The sequence below is a fragment of the Apodemus sylvaticus genome, chromosome 7 (genome assembly GCF_947179515.1).
Source record: "Apodemus sylvaticus chromosome 7, mApoSyl1.1, whole genome shotgun sequence".
NCBI lineage: Eukaryota > Metazoa > Chordata > Mammalia > Rodentia > Muridae > Apodemus > Apodemus sylvaticus.
In genome coordinates this window covers 56,828,079-56,848,847 of record NC_067478.1, presented here as the reverse complement: position 1 = coordinate 56,848,847, position 20,769 = coordinate 56,828,079, and the positions used below count along the sequence as shown (strand labels likewise).

Genomic DNA, 20,769 nt, shown 5'->3' with positions numbered 1-20,769 from the left:
GCCAGGACAGTGAAGTGAAGATCAGAGAGACACAAGATCAAGAAGTGTTGCAAAGCTAGCTATGCAAGCCTGCCATCACTCTCTGTTGGGTCCAAACATCGTATGTCCTCCCATGGTCTTACCTCACCACATGAGTCTATAGCAAAACTCCACAAGAGTCTGTATCAGCTGACATCACTCTGCCAATCAGCCTGAGTGAGGAATCGGCAAGATTGTGAGTGTGGTATATACAAATGAGTGTATATTGTGTACTTGCAGAGCTCAGAGAAGGATGTTAGGTATCCTCTTCTGTCACTCTTTGTCTTGTTCATTAGAATCTGAGTCTCTCATTGGACATGGGGCTGGGTGCTGGGTAGCAAACCTCAGTGGTCTTTCTGTCTCTGTTCCCCACACCACTGGAGTTATACGCCACCCCAGCGTTTAACATGGGTGCTGGGGTGGAACTCAGGCCCTCATGCTTGCAAGGCAAGCCTTCGTACCCAATGAGCCACTTCCTCGGCCCCAACCATCACTATTTCTTTGTGCAATGAGTGAGTCAAGAGAATCCCTGGTGTCCATGAGCATGAGCGAGGAACTTCATTTTAGGCCATGGTCTTTACATTCAATCTATCTAGCACAGTTTACCGTGTTTTTGCCTCCCCCCCAAAACCTGTGTACTCCATTACTGTTTATTTTCTATACAGATTTAAATAAGCTGGCAATGAATTTCTACAATGAAAACATTTTATCTTGTCGGGAAGTGGTGGTGCATGCCTTTAATCCTAGCTCTGGAGAGAAAAAGGCAGGTGGATTTCTATGAGCTTGAGGCTAGCCTGGTCTACAGAATGAGTTCCAGGACAGCTAGGGGTACACAGAGAAACTCTGTTGGTAAAAACCAAATTGGAAAAAAAAAAGAACAAAAACAAAAAAAATTTACCTCATTTATCTTATTTATGAGTAGAACTATAGCATACATTTCACCTGGACAGGATGTAATTACAGTAGTTAGAGATGCATTATTTGGCAATATCAGCGAAAGGCTTTAATGCTGAGAAGTCAGCTCACCCATCTTCCTGCTATTCCTTCAGAATACTTCAGAATACCACATTCACAGTTACTTGGAATTGTGGTGCTCCATTTCACCACTGTTTCTCCATGCTCCCTTCCTCCCTGCTCCTCCCAACTATTCTCATATCTGAGGCCCTGTAGCTGCCCCATCTGAGTAACTTACAGTAGTGAAAACAATTGCTTTCTCTCTTGTCCAAAGAACAGGCTCTCCCTCATGAAATGAGAACACTGGTAGTCTCATGAGATGCAGCCTTGGACAGCATGCTAAAGCAATTTTATCCAAACAGTGCTTATCCAGGGAGAACTCAACCGCAACAGATAATCATCTTCCATCTAAATCAGACCTCCTGCAGCTTAGGAAGCACCACTTCTGCCATCTGATTCAATAGTACATAGGAGGTATTTTTTTCCTACTACATTTTCAGTTTTCAAAACCATGTGTTATTTACAGAAAATAGAATTCATGTGTTTTTGATTCATTTACACTTAACTCATTAAGAAATTCCTGCTAAACCACTTGGTATTCAAGGACTTTTCAGTTTTCTAAATAAGTTTCCAAAAGGATTCTTAAAGATATGAAATGGTGTTAAATAAATATGTACATGAGTTTCCAAATCATGTTCATAATTTTTCTTTAGAATTCTGTGCCTTTAATTAGTAAGATGTGTATTTCTCTTAGCCAGAAAAAGACTAACGTGTGAAAATTAGCATTTGTCAGTACAAGGAAACCTAAATTTATATATAAGTAATTAAAAATATCAATAATTTCATTTATATATGTGAGAGAAATTAAATGCCAGATAACATCACATTTTTAAAAAAGAGATATTTAAGCAGGGCGGTGGTGGCACACGCCTGTAATCCCAGCACTCTGGGAGGCAGAGGCAGGCAGGTTTCTGAGTTCAAGGCCAGCCTGGTCTACAGAGTGAGTTCCAGGACAGCCACGGCTATACTGAGAAACCCTGTCTCGAAAAAACCAAATCCAAAAAACCAAAAGAAAAAAAAAAGAGAGATATTTAATTTTTATTTATGTGTATCTGCAGTGTGTGAGTATGTGCATGAAAGTGCTGGTGCCTGCCAAGGCCAGCAGAGGCCTTGGATGTCCTGGAGCTGCACCTGTATGTCAGCCACCAGATGTGGCTCCAGAACTGAATCCATGTCTTCCAGAAGAGAAGAAAATGCTCTTAACCACTGAGCTGTTTCACCAGCCCCAACAACATACTTTCTTTTTGGAAGAAAGCAAATTAATTTACTGAGCACATCCTAGGTGTCATGGCTGGGCTTAGCTTTCTCTCTCTCTCTCTCTCTCTCTCTCTCTCTCTCTCTCTCTCTCTCTCTGTATATGTACATATATATTATACTATGATCTAATAATGACATATGTCATTATACATATATATATGTCATTTTATATATGTCATTATATATATATAATATGACATAATAGTGACACACACACACACACACACACACACACATATATATATATATATGTATATATATATATATACATATATATATATATATATATATCATTATTAGGGGATGGGTTCTTTCTCAAACCATAGTTTCATAGACGAGAACTTGAGACTTGGACAAGCTAAATAGACAAAGTCAGAATTAAAGATTTTTAGGATTCTTTTTTTAAAAGATTTATTTATTTTTATTTATATGAGTATACTGCAGCTGTCTTCAGACAGAGGGCATCGGATCCCATTACAGATGGTTGTGAGCCACCATATTGTACTGGCTAGTTTTGTGTGTCAACTTGACACAGGCTGGAGTTATCACAGAGAAAGGAACTTCAGTTGGGGAAGTGCCTCCATGAGATCCAGCTGTGGGGCATTTTCTCAATTAGTGATCAAGTGGTGAGGACCCCTTGTGGGTGGTACCACCTTTGGGCTGGTGCTCTTGGGTTCTATAAGACAGCAGGCTGAGCAAGCCAGGGGAAGCAAGCCAGTAAGAAACATCCCTCCATGGCCTCTGCATCAGCTCCTGCTTCCTGACCTGCTTGAGTTCCAGTCCTGACTTCCTTTAGTGATGAACTGCAATGTGGAAGTGTACACTCAATAAACCCTTTCCTCCCCAACTTGCTTTTTGGTCATGATGTTTGAATAGAATAGAAACCCTGACTAAGACAAATTGGTACCAGAAGTGGTATTCCTGTGACAACTTGACCATGTTTGGGGGAGGATTGTGGAAGGACTTTGGAACTTTGAGCTAGAAAAGCTGTGGAAAGTTCTGTTGGAGCTTGGAAGACAATGTTACGAACAGTGCAGAAGATGGAGGCCTGGCTTGTGAAATTTCAGAGGGAAGATTAAAGACTCTTAAAGTGGCCATGTTTTGATTGTGGTTTGGGTTAGCTGGGGCTGAAGAATCAGCTGTAAGTAACAAGATACCAGAACCACTAAAGCAAACCTTTGTGTTACTGGGACTATTGATGCTGGTTAGCTGGAGCTAAGAAATTAGCAGTGATTAAGAAGAGACCAGCATCACTGAGATGAAATCTTCTTGGAAGTCTTTTCTGAGAGCACAGAGAGTGTGTTCCAGAGATAGCCACAGTTGTATTTTGTGTTGTGGCAGGACTTGGTACTGTGTAAGAGTCACCCAGATGGTACTGGTTTTGAAGGCATGAAGGGGTCATGAAGAGCAGCTGAGGCTCTTGGCACAGTGAGAGGCCACGGAAGGCCATTGGTGAAGGTGCAGCCACAGTTGCAATTGATGGCCCAGGACTTGAAGGGGTCATGCATAGGAGCAGAGGCTTGTCACCCTGATGAGAGCCTATGAGAGGCTATTGGTGAAGCCTAATTACCGTGGAAGATAGCAGCGTTTTGGAGATGCCAGTACCATGTGATGACCACCAAGAACAGCAGCAGCAGTGGAGTACAGACAGCTGGAGCCAGAAGACAAGCTGTGTGCTACAAAGGGCAGAGCTGGAGAAGTGACCCACGCCCTTGGAGGAGCCCGGAAGATAGTGAGTTGGATCCCAGACATTGAACTATTGGAGTTTTAGTTTTGTTTTTGGTTGTGACTGTGCCCTTGATATGTTTCCCTCTTGAAGGAAGAAAGTATTTTAGTGGAGCCCACAGTTAAAAGACTTTGAACTTTTAAAAGACTTTGAATTTTAAAGATATTGGACATTTTAAGGTGATTGAACTTTTAATATGTAAAGACTGTGGGACTTTTAAAGTAATTTAGATCTTGGGGATAAATAAGAAAGTAAGGGTTGAGACTTAATAGTGATGCGTTTGTGTGTCAAGTTGACAAGGGGTCAATTGTACTGGCTAGTTTTCTGTGTCAACTTGACACAGGCTGGAGTTATCACAGAGAAAGGAACTTCAGTTGGGGAAGTGCCTCCATGAGATCCAGCTGTGGGGCATTTTCTCAATTAGTGATCAAGTGGTGAGGGCCCCTTGTGGGTGGTACCATCCCTGGGCTGGTGCTCTTGGGTTCTATAAGAGAGCAGGCTGAGCAAGCCAGGGGAAGCAAGCCAGTAAGGAACATCCCTCCATGGCCTCTGCATCAGCTCCTGCTTCCTGACCTGCTTGAGTTCCAGTCCTGACTTCCTTTAGTGATGAACTGCAACGTAAAAGTGTAAGCTGAATAAACCCTTTCCTCCCCAACTTGCTTCTTGGTCATGATGTTTGTGCAGGAATAGAAACCCTGACTAAGACACATATGGTTGCTAGAATTGGACTCAGGACCTCTGGAAGAGTAGTTAATGCTCTTACCCGCTGAGCCATCTCTCCATCCCTGATCTTTATGATTCTTAAATACAAGTTATTTCTGCCTCCCACTGGATTTGAAATTAAGAGATCTAGCTTAAAACTGTTTGTTACATAATGCTAGCGGCACAGCGTGAGTGAGCCTCTGCTTCCTTGGGTATGTGATAGGGATAGCAGGGCCCCTGTATAAAGCTTCTGCCAGTGCCAGCAGGAATGCGGCCCTGCGGACAAGACTCCTCCGACTGAGCTGAGCTGCTTGCCAGCTTCCGGGACACTCCCATGTCCTGGATGCACTTTGGGTCTTTGAAATTATGTGTTCCATTTGTATTTCACCTTGCAGATTTTCAGCGGCTCTCCAAGACTTCAGAATAAAAAATGTTATATCTACTTTGTTATAAAAGTACATATTCAGCTCCTTCTCTAATAAAGCTTTCACTCTGGTCAGATTAATTTAATTTCACTCCCACAAATCAACGTGCACAATATCTTGTTTTTAGCTAAAGTAAAACATGAATGCTATCATTTTAACTATTTTTGCTTAAAATTCAGTGACATTAACTAATAATATGCTTACATTGTGTGTGACCAACCACCCAACTTTGCCAAGCAGCACTTTGCAACAACAGAATGTTAAGGATTCCTCACAACTTCTGCTTATGACTCTTGGTCTTGTCCTAGATCTGACTCAAACTTCCTCATTAATGAAATCTTCCTATTCTGAGCTTTTCTGACTATTATTACAAGTGGAAAGACACTTTCATAGCGGATAAGTGTACAGACTCTGGGTCAGGTGGTTTGAGTTCCCATTCTATCTAAGTTAATTCCCGTTATATCATCTTGGTCAAGTGATTCAAACTTATAGAGACTTAGGTATTCCTACAAGTGGTTTTAAAATGTGTGTCCACACACAAACCCACACATGAATGCTTATAGGAATGTTCTTCACATCCACCTCAGCCCGAAAGCAAATAAGATGCATCTGACAGGTAAATAGGCAAACTGTGGTACAATCACATAATAAAATACTACTCTGTGGTGAAAACAAATGACTCTAGAGGCTGTGAAAGAATATGGAGGAAACTCAAACGCGCATTGCTAAGTGTACTGGTTGCTTTTCAGTTGCTCTGATAAAATACCTTTGACAAGAAGCAATTTAAAGAAGAAAGGGTTTATTTTGGCTTACCATTGCAGCGTTGAGGAGGAAACTGGCCAATCACATTTTCATTTGAACACAGGAAACCAAGAACTGGAAAAGAAAATGAAATGAAGCTATCTGGCCTTAAAGTTGGCCCTGCAGTGCAGCGGTCTTTTAGTAAGGCTCCACTTCCTAAAGCTTCCATAACTTCTTGAAACAGTGCTACCAACTGGGGACCCTGTTGTGTTCAAATACACTATAGGAAACACTTATCTAAATTACCACACAACATAAAGAACATTAGCACGGAAAAGCTACAATGCAAGTAAGTCTAAGCACATAACATTCTGAAAAAGGCAAGACTCCATAGACAATAAGGTCAGTGGGATCCAGAAGTTTAACTGGTAGGACAGAGGGATGGGTAGGCAGAGCAGAGGGAGGTTTTAGGGTAAACCACTCTTTCTGACACTGTAGAGGACATTGTCAAACTCATTGTCAAACTTCTGTGTTCTGTCACAACACAGAAGGAAACCTGATGGAAACTATAGACTGTCACAAATGTCACAAATGTACTATACTAAAGCAAATTGTTAATAGTAAGAGAATTGAGGAAAAATGTGAAAAAGTTATCTGTATTTTCTGTTCATTTTTGGTGGATAGAGAAATAGTCAATTAGAAGTATATTGTAAAATATTATGCAGCATATAGCACAGACACACACACACACACACACACACACACACACAAACCCATAGGAAATACGGAGGAGTCCAAAGAATTTTTTACTTATTTAATCAGAATGATAAAGGAAAGGTAAAAGGGAGTAACGCAGAGGTGATACTATAAGGAAAATAGCTAAGAATATTCCAGAACTGAAGAACAACTTCATCATTCATCATTCATGACAATGATATATGCATATTCATATACACATACTCACACACACACACACACATATATACACACAAACATATATTCTTTTAGTCTAGATCTTTCTCAGGGAGGATGTGAATTTCAAATTCAGAGCTATTCGCTATTTTCTCAACACTCAGTTGAAAGTAACACTATGGAAGACTGCAAGACTGCAGTCATCCTTTTTACTGAGACACTAAAAATCTATCTCCATGTAAAGACTCTTGTCTACAAAGATTCACATTCAGTTTTGCTCTCCTAAGAAATAGACAATAGGCCTGTACTTTCTTTGTGTTTTAAGTATGTGTTTGTGTCTGTATAGGGGTGCCTTTGGAGGCCAGAGGAGAGTATTGGATCTCTTGGAGCTGGAGTTACAAATGTTGTGACCTGCTGAATGTGGATACTGGGAACTAGATTCAGGTCCTCCACAAAGTTAGGACATGCAATATATTAATTACTAAGCCATATCTCAAGCAGGCCCAGGCTAATATATATTTAAAACATTGATAATTGTGCTCTAAAAATAAGCTTCATTTATGTGTTGTTACCTGCCATTAAAAATGTCACTTTGAAGCTGGGCGGTGGTAGTGCACGCCTGTAATCCCAGCACTCCTGGAGGCAGAGGCAGGCAGATTTCTGAGTTCGAGGCCAGCCTGGTCTACAGAGTGAGTTCCAGGACAGCCAGCACTATACAGAGAAACCCTGTCTCGGAAAAAAAAAACAAATCCAAAAACACAAAAACAAAAACAAATGTCACTTTGGGGGGTTGGAGAGATGGCTCATCAGTTAAGAGCACCAACTGCTCTTCCAAAGGTCCTGAGTTCAAATCCCAGCAACCACATGGTGGCTCACAAACATCCGTAACAAGATCTGATGCCCTCTTCTGGAGTGTCTGAAGACAGCTACAGTGTACTTCTATATAATAAATAAACCTTTTAAAAAATGTCACTTTGGGGCCAGACATACAGCACAGTGTGTACAGAGTGTATGCATGGACTTAACTTTGAGCACTGGGTTTAGCTCTCAGCTCAAAATGGGTGTATATGTGTGGAGAGAGTGCTTTCATACTTGATAAATTGTATCCCTATCTGTCATGTGTAGCTAATATATCCATAAATTTATGAAGAGGCATGCTTTACAACAATAGGGTACTCAAGTTAATATTCCTATAATTTCATGGGCAGCACATGAGGAAATTTGGGGTGAGATGGCAGATGCTCCTGGGGAAAGTATTGATATGGGTGATCAAGCATAATCACAAGGTGTGCCCATTGTCCAAACACAGGGCATCACAGTGATTGAGTTTCCAAATTTATAGAAGGGGCCACTGCTGACATACCAATAGCCTTGCCCCTAAAATGGTTATCAAACTGACTGTGTGCAAGGGCAGAGGCCTGTAACAAAAGAAAATACTGCAAGCACTTGAACAGCTAGTATAAGAGCAGCTGGAGTCTCACATCTAGAAGAGTATACCAGCCAATGGAATTTCCTTGTGTTTTTTTGTGAAAAACAAGTCAGGAAAACGAGGGATAATAACAGATTTAAAAGCAGATAATGGAATAATTCAACAAATGGGTCCTTTATAGCCTAGACCTCCTTTATCTTCTTTGTTACCAAGATCATGGCCTATAATAATAATTGACTTGAAAGACTGATTTTCACAATACTCTTGTATAAGTGGGATAGAGAAAGGTTTGCTTTCTCAGTACCTACTCAGTTCAACTGGAGGACAGCCTGTAGAAGAATGAACCCATTCATATCTCCTTGTACAAAGCTCAAGTCCAAGTGGATCAAGGACCTCCACATAAAACCAGATACACAGAAACTTATGGAAGAGAAAGTGGGTAAGAGCCTCAAACACATGGACACAAGGGAAAATTTCCTTTACAGAACTCCAATGGCTCAGGCTCTAAGGTTGAGAATTGACAAATGGGATCTCATAAAATTGAAAAGCTTCTATAAGGCAAAGGACACTGTCAATAGGACAAAACAGCAACCTATAGATTGGGAAAAAGATCTTTACCAATCCTACATTGATAAAGGGCTAATATCCAATATATACAAAGAACTCAAGAAGTTAGATTCCAGAGTCAAATAACCCTATTTAAAAATGGGGTACAGTGGCCATTGGTGGGTCACAGCCATCAAATGAAGTTAAATCCCTTTGTGACTTCTGATCGGAGCAAGAACTGCAAATGGCATTTCAATGTGCCTTCTCACATTTTGAGGAAGATCATGTGTTGTAGATAGGCCTGACTTGTATTTTGATGCTAATTTCACTCCTCAGAGGGGCTGCGGATGAGGAGTTGCTTTGTGAACCTTCTCCCCACCTAAACTTTTCAAATAAAGGCTTGAGCAAGAGGAAGGGGGCAAGAGGAAGGGGGAGGAGCTTTGGGAGAGTTTAGGGAGGAGCTTTGGGGGATGAACAGGACTGAGAGGAGCTACGAGGGATTCCACAGAGAGGCTGCAGAGAGAGAAGCTCGTGGCCTGGAGAAACCGCAAGTTCTATGGGACAATATGGATGGAAATAGAGTAGTGTGGTGGGAGATCTGCCCAATCTAGGCTGATAGCTTGTTTTGTTACTGATTGAGTTGAGATTTCTTTAACCGGAGATTTGGGTTGGAAACAAAATAACAACAATCATGTCTTCCACTCTTTCCAAAGATCTGGGACAGAAGTATAATGTTCCAGTCTATGCCCATTCGAAAGGATGATGAAGTTCAGGTTGTTCGAGGACACTTAAAGGCCAGCAGTTTGGCAAGGTGGTCCAAGTGTACAGGAAGAAATACGTCATCTACACTGAATGAGTCCAGGGAGAGAAGGCTAATGGCACAACAGTCCACATGGGCATCCACCCCAGCAAAGTGGGTATCACCAGGCTGAAGCTGGACAAGGACCGCAAGAAGATCCTGGGGGGAAGCCAAGTTCCAGCAAGTAGGAAAGGAGAAGGGCAAATACAGGGAAGAAATGATGGAGAAGACACAGGAGTAGAGACATCTCATGCACTGCTTTCATTAAAGACCGCTTAAGTTAAAAAAAAAAAGGGGGGGTGGTGGTACAGAGCTAAACAGAGAATTATCAACTAAGGATTCTGAAATGGTTGAAAAGCACTTAAAGTAATGTTCAACATCCTTAGTCATCAGGGAAATGCAAATCAAAATGACCCTGAAATTCTACCTCACACCAATCAGAATGGCTAAGATCAAAAACTCAGGTGACAACAGATGCTGGCTAGGATGTGGAGAAAGAGGAACACTCCTTCGTTGCCAGTGGGACTGCAAGGTGGTAAAACTACTTTGGAAATCAATCTGCTGGTTCCTGAGAAAACTGGAAATAGTTCTACCTGAAGACTCAACTATACCACTACTGGGCATATACCCAGAAAGATGCTCCAACATATAACAAGGACACATGCTCCACTATGTTTATAGAAGCCTTATTTATAATGGTCAGAAGCTATAAACAACCCAGATGTCCCTCAACAGAGGAATGGATACAGAAAATGTGGAACATTCACACAATGGAGTACTACTCAGCTATTAAAAACAATGACTTCATGAAATTCATAGGTAAATGGATGGAACTAGAAAATATCATCCTGAATGAAGTAACACAGATACAAAAAACCACACATGATATGTACTCAGCGATTAGTGGATATTAGCCCAAAAGCTCACAATGTCCACAATACAGCCCGTAGACCATGTGGAGCTTAGGAAGAAGGAAAACCAAGGAGTGAATGCTTCAGTCCTACATTGAGGGAAGAATAGGATGATCAAAGGAGGTGGAGGGAGGAGGGGCCTCAGAGGGAAAGAGGAGGGGGAGGAAATAAATGGGGACAGTATCAGGTACTGGAGGGGACAGAAGAGAGGTACAAAGGGTCAGGAAATCAAATAAAAATATGCAGCAGCAGGGGATGAGGAACTGGGGGTAGCTACTGGAGGGTCCCAGATGCCAGGGAAACAAGAGGCTCCCAGGACCCAACAGAGATAACTTTAGCTGAAATGCACAGTGAAGGGAAGATAGAATCTGTAGAGACCACCTCTAGTAGATAGGCATGGCCCCCAGTTGAGGGATGGGGCTGCCCACCCACCCCAAAGTTTTTAACCCAGAAATGTTACTGTCCAAAAGAAACACAGGGACAAAAAAATGGAACAGAGACTGAAGGAAGGGCCATCCGGGGACTGTCCTACCTGGGGATCCATCCTGTCTGCAGACACCAAACCCTCACACTGTTGCTGTTGCCAAGAGTTGCTTGCTGACAGGAACCTGGTGTGGCTGTTCCTTGGGAGGCTCTGCCAGCAACTGATCAATGCAGATGTGGTTGCTTGGAGCCAACCATCAGACTGAGCTGGAGACCCCGGTTGGAAAGACTGGAAGAGCAGAGGGGGATTTCAACCCTGTAGGAAGAACAGTGTCGGCTAGCTGAACCACCCAGTGCACCCAAGGACTAGACCACCAACCCAGGAGTGTACAGGGAGGGACCCATGGCTCCAGATACATATGTAACAGAGGATGGCCTTGTCTGACAGCAATGGGAAGGGAGGCCCTTGGTCCAATGTAGGGGGATGCTGGAGCAGTGAGGTAGGAGAGGGTGGGTGAGTAGGGGAGCACCCTCATAAAGGCAAAGGGGAGCAGGGAGAGGACAGATGTAGGATGGAGGGTTTGTGGAAGGGTAGCAAGAATGTGGGAGTTCATTTGAGATGTAAACAAAAGGAATGATTAATACAAAAAATTAATGGGAGATATTAATTGGCTGAGGCCTACAATTGGATTAAACACATATAAGTTATTTGTCTCAAACATTAAAAGGAGATTCAAATTTAAACAGTCTAATATGTCTAATGGCTGAAGCAGAAAGAGGAAAGAGTTAAGTCTTGTAGAACAAAGACTACAAGAGACATATATGGACTGAATCAATCCTAAAATTAATTATATTCTGGTCATTTAAGCTTCAACTCATTCTCCTACTGGGCTCATTATACAAAGGGAAGATAGTATTATGGAATGTATTTTCTTAGCTCATAAACAAAGTAAAAAATTGAAGACATATATAGAAAATATTTCTGAATTAATTATAAAAGGTAGAATAAGACTATGCCAATTTTCAGAAACACATCTGGCTAAAATATTAGTACCTCTTACAAATGCTGGGATTATGTCATTATGGGAGATCAATGAAGATTGGCAAAGAGCTTATAGTAACTAATTAATAGCAGATATTTAAAAAACAAACATATACAGTTTATAAAATGACCTAATTGGATTCTTCCATCTTTTGTAAAGAGAACATCAATTCCAAAGGCATTAACATTCTGTATTGATACAAACAAGATGGGGATGGCCGGTTATAAGTGAGACAAAATAAGCAAGATGATCAGAAGTCCATATAATCTCAGTTCAAAATCAGAATTGTATTCAATCCTTATGGTATTAGATTGTCCTGAACCTATTATTACTGATTCTTTATATGCAGAAAGAGTTGTTTCTGCATATAGAGACTGCTGAATATGTTCTTAATAACTCAGAATTAACTTTGTTATTTATGCAATTGCAACAGGTCACCAGAAATAGAAACTATCCATACATATTACTTGTATTCGGTCTCATACAGGTGTGGCAGGTCCATTGGCTCAAGGAAATGACAAAATCGACCTATTACTAATAGGAAATGTGTTAGAAGCCTCAAATTTTCATGAGAAACATTATATTAATGGGAAAGATTTAAAGAAAAAAACTTCTATCACTTTGCAACAAGCCAAAGTAATCATAAAAAATGTTCTACATGTCTCTATACAACCAAACTCCATTACCAGATGGTAGTAATCCTAGGGGTATCAAGAGAAATGACATCTGTCTGATGGATATTTTTCATTTTACAGAATTTGGAAAAATGGTAAATGCACTATACCATTGACACACATTAAGGGTTTCAATGGGCAACAGCTTTAAGTTCTGAAAAGGCTATTTGTATCATTACATACTTACTAGAAACAATGGCAATTATGGGGATATCTGCACAAATTAAGACTGATAATACTCTCTTGCATATGCATCCAATAAGATGAAGCAATTCGTTGCATATTACAATATAAAGCATGTTACTGATATACCACACAATCCCACAAGACAAGCAACTATAGAAAGAGTCAATCATACTGTAGGCATACATTTTTTACAACCTACCTTTAATAAGGGTTCAATGTCTCTTCTAGCCCACCACCCAGCAGAGGTAGTGGAAGAGAAAAGTTATTAAGAAATGTGGGAGCCAGGCGTGGTGGTGCATGCCTTTAATCCCAGCACTTGGGAGGTAAAGGCAGGCGTATTTCTGAGTTCAAGGCCAGCCTGGTCTACAGAGTAAGTTCCAGGACAGCCAAGGCTACACAGAGAAATCCTGTCTCAAAAAAAAATAGAAAGAAAGAAGAAAAGAAAAAAAGAAATGGGGGAGCTGGGCCTTGGTGGTACACACCTTTGATCCCAGCACTTCGGAGGCAGAGGCAGGTGGATTTCTGAGTTTGAGGTCAGCCTGGTCTACAGAGTGAGTTCCAAGACAGCCAGGGATACACAGAGAAACCCTGTCTCGAAAAACAAAAACAAAAAAGAAATAGGGGAAGTGGACCTGGTCAGCAGTAGTTCTTTGGGGGCGAGCTTGATCTTCTTGGGCAGCAGTTCAGTCCTGTAGCAAACACCCAATATGACTCAGCAGCTGCAGACCAGTCCTCTAGGCAGACAGATACCATACATGAAACCAGCTTGATGGGAGGTGCAGAAGCAGCAAGCTGCTGCAGGGACCTCACGAGTGGTTCTTGTGAGTCTCTCAATGGCAGCACTAACACAAGTTGAGCTCAACACTGCTATGTAAGACAAACCAATACATGCATGTCGTTGGTGAAGAATAGCGAGGCGGAGCAAACCAAACCAATGCTCGGTTCTCGTCTCCCACTGTCTGTGGAGTTATATCTATACTTCTTCATCACGGTCCTTTCACATGTTTGCTATATCAAAACATCCTTTCACCCGTGTCTGCTCTAGCAAAACATCCTTTCCACTTGTGTCCTCCAGCAAAACATCATTTGACATAACTGACTTTCCAAAGAAACTAGTTTCCACTTCATGAAACCTTAAAAGAGATGCTTATTAAACAAAAAGGAAGGAGTAAAAACCCCCAGGGACAGACTAAATAGTGCTTTGTTAACTCTAAATTCTCTTAGTAGTAGTGAAAAAGGAACAACAGCAGCTGAGAGACACTGAGTTATTGAAAAAACTGAGGACGTAGGCCAACCCATATTCTACAAGGATGTGTTGACATTAGAATGGAAAGCTGCGATAGTTTTAAGGTGGGAATGTGGTTGTGCTTATGTATCTACAGGGAATGAAAAAAGTATGGCTACCAACAACATGTTTTGTTCATTTGGTGTATTATGGTTGTTATCATCTAGGGTGGTAAGATGATTTTGGTTATAATCAGGGAGGAAACAAAATGAAGTTGATTGGTATATAGTTATAGAAATTTAAGGGCTGGAGAGATAGATGGCTTAGCAGGTAAGAGCACTGACTGCTCTTCTGAAGGTCCTGAGTTCAAATCCCAGCAACCACATGATGGCTCACAACCATCTGTAACAGATCTGACGCCCTCTTCTGATGTCTGAAGACAACTATAGTGTTCTTACATATAATAAATAAATCTTTAAAAATAGAGAAAAAAACCGAGCTGGGCAGTGGTTGGTGGCACATGCCTTTAATCCCAGCACTTAGGAGGCAGAGGTAGGTGAATTTCTGAGTTCGAGGCCAGCCTGGTCTACAGAGTGAGTTCCAGGACAGCCAGGGCTATACAGAGAAACCCTGTCTCGGAAAAAAACCAAAACAAAAAACAACAAAACAAAACAAACAAACAAAAACCCCCAAGGCAATAAATACAAATAGTCAAGGAACAAATAAGGCAATAAACAAAGTCCTATGATCACTGTTTCTAGGGGCTTTTCAGCATGACCAAGATACTTCCCTGTCCTGGCCAAATGTCAAATTCTTGCCTGAAGCCTACCTCTTTGTTCTAGCCCAAAATCAGATTTCCCACCATGAGAGCTTTCCCATCAGAGCTTACTTCCATGTCAAAAAGTCAAATTCCTGCCAAGTTTCTACAAGTGGCCCCCAAAGTTCTCCACAGTAAGGGGGCTTTGAAGTAGAAATTTCTGGATTCTTTGGAGGCTTTGTTGTGTCATGTGATTTTTTTTCTGGAAACTCTCTTATGAAAGGATGTTTTGCTGAAGCAAACACTGGAGAGGATGTTTTGCTGAGAACAGACAGATGCATGGTGTTTTCTGGAAGCTGTCTTGTGAGAGGGCACATGATGTTTTGCTGGAGCAGACACTTGAGAGGGTGCATGATGTTTAGAAAGAATATAAATATTACCCCATAGATTGTGAGAAGAGACTCTTGTGTTGGTTTGCCTTGCAATGCTTCACTGGTCTTCACTGATCTTTGCTTGTTGTGACTTCATAGAGAAAAACAAGCCAAAGAACTTCTCATGGTATTTTGGCTGCTTCCTGCCGCTTCCAGACTCCTGCTGATTCTGCAGTGCCTCGCCGTTTCTTCTGGATTGAGCTGCTGGTACTGATTTGTGTTTGGTGTTTGCTATTGGACTGGACTGCTGGTATCCTGACAATGAAAAGTAGAATCACTCCAAAGAATTACTACTAAACATGTCCACAACCCCCTATTCCTTAACCTTCTTTCTTCCCAACCTCTGGCTGGTGGGTTAGAAGGGAGGTGGAAGAGTTTAAGAGCCCTAAATAAAATAGGTCTTGAAAAAAATCTAAGCCTACAGTCATGGGTTTTAGGTGGGCTTCTCCAAAATAAGAAATTAACATCTTGATGCTCCATGGATACTTTGGCATGCAGATTTTAAGGGGAAAGTATGATGGTGATATACAAGAGGTCCTGGGCTAAATAATTGCTGCTATGATTTATGGTATTCTGGAACATTGGCAGCCCATTTGTAGTTTACAGCAGAACACAAATTACTTTCTGAAGACAACTTCATCCTTATTCCTAGCATTGATTGCTTTGGCAATACTCCAAGCACCAGGTGGAATGATTTTCTATCCAGTTAGTTTTTTGCATGTTTTAATATTCAGTAGCTACCTCCAGTTCTGTTGATTAGTAAGGCATGCGGTGCTGTGTTCAATTAACAATGAATCTTTGTTTTCTAGATCCCAGTCTCTCTCTCTCTCTCTCTCTCTCTCTCTCTCTCTCTCTCTCTCTCTCTGTGTGTGTGTGTGTGTGTGTGTGTGTTAATTTCAAATTCAGAGCTGTTCACTATTTTCTCAATGCTTAGTTGAAGATAACACTAAGGAGAAATACTTGCAAGAATGCAGCCATCCATTTCTCTGATACACAAAAATCTCCATGTGAAGACTCTTGTCTACAAAGATGCACATTCAAACAGCTTTGCTCTCCTAAGAAATAGAAAACAGGGCCTGCATTTATAACCTAGTATCTGCATTGCTTCGGAGTGATGTATTACTCAGAGAAACAAGATGCAGGAATAGCTTCGATTCTGTCTTTTAAATGATTTGTTTATTTTTATGTGTTTTGGTGTTTTGCCAGCACATCTGTGTGTGGCATGTGTGTGTAGTGCATTTGGAGGCCAGAAGAGAGCATGGAATCCTCTGGAATTAGTGTTGTAGCTGAATGTAAGATATCATGCATGACTATTTCTGGCCTCCAGACATGGACACATACCACACACACACACACATATGTACATATGTATGTATGTATGTACGTATGTATGTACACATGTCCCCCAACCCTGTCACAAACAAATAACACATTTTTTTAAATATGAGATGTTTCACAAATTTGGTTTTCACCTTATACAAGGGCCAGGCTAGTCTTCTGTGTTTCATTTCAATTCTAATATATGTGTTCCAATATCTGCCAGTCTGAGCTTTTCCTTTGGAATTATACTGTATTTTTTTCAATGAATGATTTATTTTTACTCACTTTATATCCCAATCACAGCCCCCTTTGGAGGATTAGATTTTTTAAAACCTATTTTTAATAAGGGTTTTAAAATCCTTTGACAAGCCACACACACACACACACACACACACACTTCTAGTCCACCATCCAAAGGTAGAGGAGAAAAGATGGTAAATAGGACAAGGGGATGTGGACCTGTTTAGAAGTAGTTCCTTGGGGGCAATTTTAGTCTGTTTGTCGGGACACCAGCAGTCTAGTTCAGTAGTGTCAGGATAGTAAACACAAATCAGCAGTGGTGGCACGATCCAGTAGAAACCATCAGGCCTCCGCTGAATTGACACAAGTCAGCAGGAGCAACCAGAACCAGCCAGGATGCCAGAAGTGTTCTGCCATGCCTCTCAACAAAACAAAGACCAGAAAGGACAAAGACAAGAGACCAACACAGCATTGCAAAACTAGCTATGCAAGTGCACCGTCAGGGTCCCTTTCGTCCTATTTATACCTTCTCCAAACATCACTTGCCCTCCCACTGTTCTTGCCTCAGCAAAACACCACATGAGTGTGTATCACCTGACATATCCAAAACTTCCCACTTCACCCCTCCCTCCTTTCCTCCCAGTCCCACCTGTACAAATCCCTCCCTGCAGTTATACTTTATCAAGATGGGTATCTGTCTTCTGAGGTAATGTAAGTAACAGTTTGGCTACTGCTTAATGCTAGTTCTCAGTTGCCCAGTCTGCTACATCTGCTCTATAATCAGTGGACTTCTCTGCCACGTTCATGGTGTGTGTGTGTGTGTGTGTGTGTGTGTAGTAGATCACCACTTTTGTTAGTTACCAGGATTAGTAATTGTAGCTTTAATAACTAACAAGTCTTACATCTCAGCCAATATAAAGGATTAGTCTTTGCTCTACTCAGGCCAATGAAGGTAAGCACAGTGTCATGGTCAGTGTAATCATTCAGAGACCTAATGTCCTTCCACCTGGCTCCCCAGGCTTTTTATTCTGGCTGTACTATACTAAATATAAACAGCATTTATATACTAAATATATATATAGAATATATTTGTATACTATATATACTATATACTATAGAGTATATAAATATATACTAAAAACAAACAGGCCCTCTAAATTAGCTCATGTATCCCTATATTTCATTAGCTACAAAGAGTCATAAGGCTTTATGGCTTTATCCATATGGTTTTATCCACATAATGGATAAAGAGTGACAGGCAATGTGTCCCATGGCTAGGAGGAGGAACATAAGATAGTCGGTATGCATCATTGTCTTTACTTTCCAGACACTGACGGCAACTCAAGGTGGCTTTGCTGAAAGGAAAATCTTTTTCTTTACCCTCTTGGGTTCAGTGATTGAGGGGATGAGCATTAGTCTGGCAGATTGGCAAAAACCAAACTGGCATATCTACGACACGTGAGAAAATGTCACTTTTGTTTCCTCAGGTGAAGGGATGAAATGAAAGTCGTACCCAAGCTTTGTGAATACGTAGATTGGACTGGGAAGCAAAGTCCATGGCAGTGACCCACAGCATAACCATGACTGCTTCCTCTACAAACTAGCCTTAACTTCATTGTCTAGGGATTAATGCTGTGTACTAAGGGCATGTACACATCACACCGTCATCCAGGACATGTCTGTGTTCTGCCTGTATTATAGACACCTAGAAGGTCTTCAGATGTGATCCCTTGCCAGAGTAGCCATGTTGCTGGATTAAAATTCCTCTATGAGTGTGTCTGTAAAGGAGCTCAGAGAGAGCTTTGACTCAATGGGATCCTGAATTAGAAGCTTAAGGAGAAAAGCGGTTGGATGGTGTTTCATTGGGGTAAACACATGAAGGATTGTTTAGCTGAAGTAGACTCAGGTAAAAGGATGTTCTGCTAAAGAAAGCATGTGAAAGGACACTTGATAAAGGATTCTTTGCTAATGACATGCATGCATTAGTCCACCTTACATTGTGTGGTTGAGCTCCATTTGCTGGGACTCCACAGAGAGAAACGTGCCAAAAAACTTTTGGTGGTGTGCTGCAACTTCTTGCTGCTTCCCAACTTCTTGCTGCTTCCTCAGACTCAGGCTGATTGGCAGAGTGATATCAGCTGAGACAGGCGCATGTGATTAGGCAAGACAGGTACTGAGGCAAAACCCATAAAGGACACGTTTGGAGGGAGTATAAGAAGGACTCCATGGACAGTGTTGAAGGCTGAGATAGACTTGCTCATAGAGCTAGCTGCGCAATGCTTGTTGGTCTCTCGTCTTCGCTGAGCTTCAATTCAGTGAGAGAGGCACAGCTGAGAACTTTCCCTGGTGTCCCTTCAGGTCCCTCCGGTTGACTAGAGCCAAGGCTGAGGCCTGGCTGTCTCTGCTTGGTAGTGCCACCACTGCTAATTCATGTTTGATATTCTGACTCTTCTGAACTGGACTGTTGATATATTGATGAAGTGTTTTCAACTGGATCAAGCTGCTGAGCTGAACTGTTGGTTTCCTGAAAAAGACAGGAGGACTTGCTCCAAAGAACCCTTTCTAAACAGGTCCACTTCCCTTGTATTCTTTCTTTTCCACTACCACTGGTGGGTGGTGGGCTAAAAGGGAGGTTAAAGCATTTAAGAACCATCATTAAAAATAGGTTTTGAGGGTCTGGAGAGATGGCTCAATGGTTAAGAGCACTGACTGCTCTTCCTAAAGTCCTGAGTTCAAATCCCAACAATCACATGGTGGCTCACAACCATCCGTAATGAGATCTAGTGCCCTCTTCTGGTATGTCTGAAGGCAGCTACAGTGTACTTATTTATAATAATAAATATATCTTTGGGCCTGAGTGAGCAAGGTTAACCAGAGCCAGCAGGGCTGGCTGGAGCGATAGGGGTTGACTGGAGCAAGCAGAGGTCCTAAATTCAATTCCCAGCAACCACATGAAGGCTCACAACCATATGTACTCATATACATTAAATAAATAAATAAATAAATAAATATTTAAAAATAAGTTTTGAGCTGAGCAGTGGCAGCACATGCCTTTAATCCCAGCACTTAAGAGGCAGTGGCAGGAAGATTTCTAAGTTCAAGGCCAGCCTGGTCTACAGAGTGAGTTCCAGGGCAGCTGGGGCTACACAGAGAAACCCTGTCTTGAAAAACAAAAACAAAAACAAAAAAACAAAAAACAACAACAACAAAAGGGCTTTGAGAAAAAGTAAAGTTATAGGATCCTTAGCATTTAGGGCTTAGATAGTGTTCTAAAAGGGAGGGAGAGGACAAACGGGAAAACAAATGACTACTCATAGTTGGGGTACAAAATGGTGCTTATAGGAGATAAACAATGTGTAGGAAAGATATGCTGGTCCTTTGAAGAGCAGAGACAATAATTTTGTCATGATGTCTGCTTTTGTGGTTCCATGTCTCACAGTCTCTGAGAACAGGTGCCAGCAACCCTTTCCACTTGCTCTCTGGAAGGGACTCAGAACTGGGTTGTGTGGGATTATTTTGAAAGGTTCCACTTTTAGATAAATAAAAGAGTTCGGGAACTCAAATACACTTAATGAAACATAGCTGCTGTTATAAAATACAATGCGGTGAGGGGGTACCTGGTGGGCCCATGCCAAGGAATATCCCTGAGTGACTACACCATGCGACAGATCTGGTATAAAGGCAGTTTATTGGGGGGGGGGGAGGGGAGGACCTGGAGAATGAGTGACAGATGAGCGGACATGCAGACAGACAGTCAGACAAATGGGCAGAGAAGGACCAAAGAGGGTGACAGAGAACACTGGAAACACACACACGCACACACACACACACACAGAGAGAGAGAGAGAGAGAGAGAGAGAGAGAGAGAGAGAATGGAGAGTATGTGGGAACAGATAAAGTGTGCATGTGTGCATGCTGGAGTGGCGGGCAGTCCTTTTATAGCAGCCACACCTGGTGCACCCCCGGTGGTGGATGTGCTGTTGCTCCCGT

The 20,769-nt window shown here is 41.6% G+C and overlaps 1 long non-coding RNA gene, 1 other non-coding gene and 1 pseudogene across 3 annotated transcripts in view; 1 reads left to right on the top strand and 2 right to left on the bottom strand.

The window, feature by feature from the left end:
• LOC127688837 (uncharacterized) overlaps positions 1–20,769 on the bottom strand; it is a 54,959-nt gene that overhangs the window by 21,858 nt on the left and 12,332 nt on the right. Inside the window, exons 2-3 of one of the 2 annotated variants that reach the window (XR_007978767.1) lie at positions 11,013–11,219; positions 5,956–6,018 (exon numbers count right to left, since the gene is read on the bottom strand). This is a non-coding gene — a long non-coding RNA (uncharacterized LOC127688837). The remainder of the gene's footprint in view (positions 1–5,955; positions 6,019–11,012; positions 11,220–20,769) is intronic. The other variant, XR_007978768.1, reaches the window with a different exon arrangement.
• On the top strand, positions 8,968–9,810 carry LOC127688836 (60S ribosomal protein L26-like 1; annotated as a pseudogene).
• On the bottom strand, positions 16,657–16,759 carry LOC127690265 (U6 spliceosomal RNA). Its single transcript, XR_007978998.1, has one exon. It is a non-coding gene; the product is annotated as a U6 spliceosomal RNA (small nuclear RNA).